This window comes from Salvelinus sp. IW2-2015, linkage group LG36 (genome assembly GCF_002910315.2).
Source record: "Salvelinus sp. IW2-2015 linkage group LG36, ASM291031v2, whole genome shotgun sequence".
Classification (NCBI taxonomy): Eukaryota; Metazoa; Chordata; class Actinopteri; order Salmoniformes; family Salmonidae; genus Salvelinus; species Salvelinus sp. IW2-2015.
This window is the reverse complement of record NC_036875.1, coordinates 41,082,191-41,086,868: the sequence shown is the minus strand read 5'-3', so window position 1 is coordinate 41,086,868 and position 4,678 is coordinate 41,082,191.

Here is a 4,678-nt window from a genome sequence, read left to right as displayed (position 1 = left end):
CCCTTATGAAAAAAGCCCCGGTCTATTAATGAGGCTATTGATGGCACAATTGTGATCAGTTGTAGAACAGACACTGCAATTAAGTTGTTGATTCTTTTGTACTGGGGGGGGGGGGGGGGGGAACAAAAAAACAACAGCTTTAAACGGGTCAATAAATGTTCATCCAGTCTGATCCCGTCGGTGCGGTTTTGAACAGGACTCACACCCGTTATTTTCATGCACTTGTTTTCATCCTCCCGAAGAGAGACCACCGCCTTAATGGATACAGTCGCTAAGCCCGGGACCCACCTACCAAGCATTTAATAGAGCCAATGTGTAAGAGATATTGTCCACATTAAACACCATTACTAAAACCATAACTGGATTCAGAGTAAAGGCCCCTCAATATTATTGGATAGACTTGTTATTTAAATAATAATGGTGGAAATGTTCATGGATTTGACACTTTGGTGATGTACTACTAGTTGAGTTACACGGAAATTGTAGTAAACATGAAAGCGTATGCTGTTCCTCAGAATGTTACTTTTTGCATTTACACATTTTCATTCCATCCGTTCTTATGTACAAACCCATTCCATCCGGTTCTTATGTACAAAACCCCATTCCATCCGGTTCTTATGAACAAACCCATTCCATCCGGTTCTTATGTACAACCCATCCATCCGGTTCTTATGTACAACCCATCCATCGGTTCTTATGTAACAACCCATTCCATCCGGTTCTTTATGAACAACCCATTCCATCCGGTTCTTTATTGTACCACATTTTTATTTTTTAAAAACATGGTATGAAAAAATTACTAATAAACCTTGTGAGATTGGTTTTTAATTGATTGCTATAAATGGGCCAGAAACATTTGCAGAAAACACAACGTATGTAAAATAATTTGCACAAGAGCGAAGATATTGTCATAGTTTCTGAAGCGTAAACAGTTTATGAATGTGGCATAACTCTGACAAGAGTCTCAGCGTCAAAAACAACCCTAACAAAGAAACACTGGTGGACAACAGAGACGACAATGTGGTCGTGTTTTAAACTTAGGTCTCTCTTTATGTAGTGTTGTGTTGTCTCTCTTGTCTCTCTTGTGTGATGTGTGTGTGTGTGTGTGTGTGTGTGTGTGGTGTGTGTGTGTGTGTGTGTGTGTGTGTGTGTGGTGTGTGTGTGTGTGTGTGTGGTGTGTGTGTGTGTGTGTGTTGTTATCCTATATTTTTTTTTTTTTTTTTTTTTTTTATCCCAGCTCCCGTCCGCACGGAGGCCTTTTTGCCTTCTGGTAGGCTGTCATTGTAAATAAGAATTTGTTCTTAACGGCTTTCCTAGTTAAAATAAAGTTTAAATAAAATAATAATAATGAACACTCCACCACTGGCGGACCAAGAGAGGATATGTTGTCGTGTTTTAAACGCTCCCACCACAGAGAGGATATGTTGTCGTGTTTTAAACGCGCTCCACCACAGAGAGGATATGTGGTCGTGTTTTTAACGCTCCACCACAGAGAGGATATGTGGTCGTGTTTTAAACGCTCCACCAACAGAGAGGATATGTGGTCGTGTTTTAAACGCTCCACCCACAGAGAGGTATATTGTGGTCGTGTTTTTAAATGCTCCACCACAGAGAGATATGTTGTTAGGTTGTTAGGTTAGATTACTCGTTGTTATTACTGCATTGGTCGAACTAGAAGCACAAACATTTCGCTACACTCGCATTAACACTGCTAACCATGTCTATGTGACAAATACATATTTGATTTTGATTTGGTCGTGTTTTAACGCTCCACCACAGAGCGGATATGTGGTCGTGTTTTAAACGCTCCACCACAGAGAGGATATGTGTTCGTGTTTAAACGCTCCACAGGTGCCATACACAATCGCAGCCTGACTTGTAAATGAAGTTACCAGAGCTTAACGTCATGTCATTGTATTGTCCCTGCAAAGGTACTGTAAGTGCCGTTCAAATTGGTGCTGGACTGGCTCTCCAGCTTCTAGAGAATAGTCTGTACTGTGGTCGTGTTAATGGCCTTCTCGAACCAAACAGAGTAGCCTATACATCCCGGTACACTACAGCCCTCTATGAAAAGTCGGCCTGGGTGGCAGCCCAAAAACATGTTTTAACTGGTTGGCAGCCCCAAAACATGTTTAAAAACTGGTGGCAGCCCCAAAACATGTTAAAACTGGGTGGCAGCCCCAAAACATGTTTTAAAACTGGGTGGCAGCCCAAAACTGTTTAAAAACTGGGTGGCAGCCCCAAAACAGTTTAAAACTGGTTGGCAGCCCCAAAACATGTTTAAAACTGGTTGGCGCACCCCAAAATCGTGTTTAAACTGGGTGGCAGCCCCAAAACATGTTAAAACAGCGGTGGCAGCCCCAAAAACGTGTTTAAAACTGGGTGGCAGCCCCAAAACATCTTCAAAACCGGGTTCCATAGACTCCGCATTAGAAGTGACGAGGCACTGCTATCAGCCTGTACCTCCTGCGTTTTTGCAGAGGAGAACACCCACATCTGCTGCTTTTGGGGGAGCTCTGATGTCTTCCCTGGTGTGTGTCGAGGAGAGGTGAAGGACAAACCTTAAAGGCTCTCAGCGGCTGACCCTGGAGTAGCTGTGTTTTAGGGTCTGTTGTCTGTTAGACAGGACTGCAGACTGGGTCTGTTGTCTGTTAGACAGGACTGCAGACTGGGTCTGTTTTCTGTTAGACAGGACTGCAGGCTGGGTCTGTTGTCTGTTAGACAGGACTGCAGGCTGGGTCTGTTTTCTGTTAGACAGGACTGCAGACTGGATATGACTAGACTGCATGCACCATGAAATACTGCAAACTCACAAAGACTTTCCAAACTGTGGCAGCAACACATCGTCATGATGTCACATATCCCAGCAGCACATCTGTGACATCACCAGCACATGGCTAACAAGGATCAAAATGAGAGCACCAACAAGGGTTTTTTAATGAGGGATATTCCAAAATGGCAGCTTCATTGTCTCCTTCATAACATAAACGGGCGACAAAGAATGTTTTCGTCGTTATTTGACACTTGTTTTCCATGTCACGACAAGTCAATGGTAATGATAGATCCCTATCCTGCATTATAGTGTGTCATCATGCAATGTGTTCAACGGGAAAAAAGTGACAGATTATTGGGATATTCTATMGAGGAGCAAATTCAATTGGCRATATCAAGGTTGATACTAGTGAAATTTGATTCAGCAATAGCTGCAGCCATGTCTGCAGCAAACAAAAATAAAACAATGGCTCTCAATTATGAGCACATGTTGACGGCCACCATTCCAAAACAATACAGTACAGCCTAGTTCTAGTATCTCACAATTTTATAATGTACCAAAAAGTTGAGTCTCGCCCTTTTTGCTGAGCAAGCAGAGAGAGGGACACAGAGGGATAATAAAGGCGTCTTTATGATGAGGCTCTGGCACAGAGCAAACTTGAAGAGAAAAGATGTATCAGGAAGTTGCGTATTACACTGCCATGTGTTAGGCTGTGGAAAATGAAGCAGGAATTTTCTGAGCTGGCTTCGGAAACATCCAATTTTTTTTCATTAGAACAGTTTCAGACGGCCTTTAAAAACATTCATCMCTACACCAAGTAGAGGATAAGTCAAGCATTAGGCGCATAATGAATGAAAGAATAGGTCCTGGCACAGTTAGGAACAGAACAGCACGGCGTGCCAAGCAGGAAGTATCAACACTCACGTCAAGCCTCTCACAGCACAGCATCCTCCTGTATTAGTGCCATGCAAATGAACACTCCAATGGTTCCTGAGGTGTCTCTCTAATGCAGCCCTGTTAATGACAGTCATTAGACYAAGGGGCCAGGAGAGAGGACTAACAAGGCAGCGTCCTCATGATCTCCACACCTTCAGTAATAAAAACATGACAGACACAGTAGAAAAATGGAAATTGCTGAATTTGCTAACAGGATAGACATGTTTCTGCTGACTGCCAGCAGCCCTCCGGTGATGGATACATTCGTGGCACAGTCTTGGTGTTTGGACTTAAGAAATCAAGAGTATCAACGTGGGGAGGCAGGTAGCCTAGTGGTTATAGCGTTGGGCCAGTAACCGAAATTGCTGGCCCAACTGAATTGAATCCCTGAGCTGACAAGGTAAAAAAATATGTCATTCTGCCCCCAAACAAAGCAGTAAACACTGATCCTGGTAGGCTGTCAATGTAAGTAAGAATTTGTTCTCAACTGACTTGCCTAGTTATATAAATACAAATGTCCCAGCTGCATAAGATGGTGGCCTGTGTAGCTTTAATTGGCAGAGACAGGGGCCACTCTCTTCCAGAGTGACATGATCAGCTTCTTATTGCTGAATTATGGCCAAGAGGGTACAACCTTAATGTACTTTAATAAGCCTGACTTAGTGTATGAACAAGTGAGCTTAGGGTATCCCGTACATTGATTTCTGCTTTGTTCACACAATGCAAAAAAATACAGTTGGAATATTTTAAACGTTTTCTTGGTTTTAGAAACAAAATACATGGAGGTGTGACTGCAATCCACACTCAAGCTGTTTAATGTGCCGCCATAAGACATTTTGTTTTCATCTCGGCTGTGACTGAATGTACAGTAGGGAGGATATGTACTGTAAATGAAAGACACAAACTGCTCTTAAAATACACACATTATAACACATTATAGCACATTATAAGCACATCATAGCAACCCAA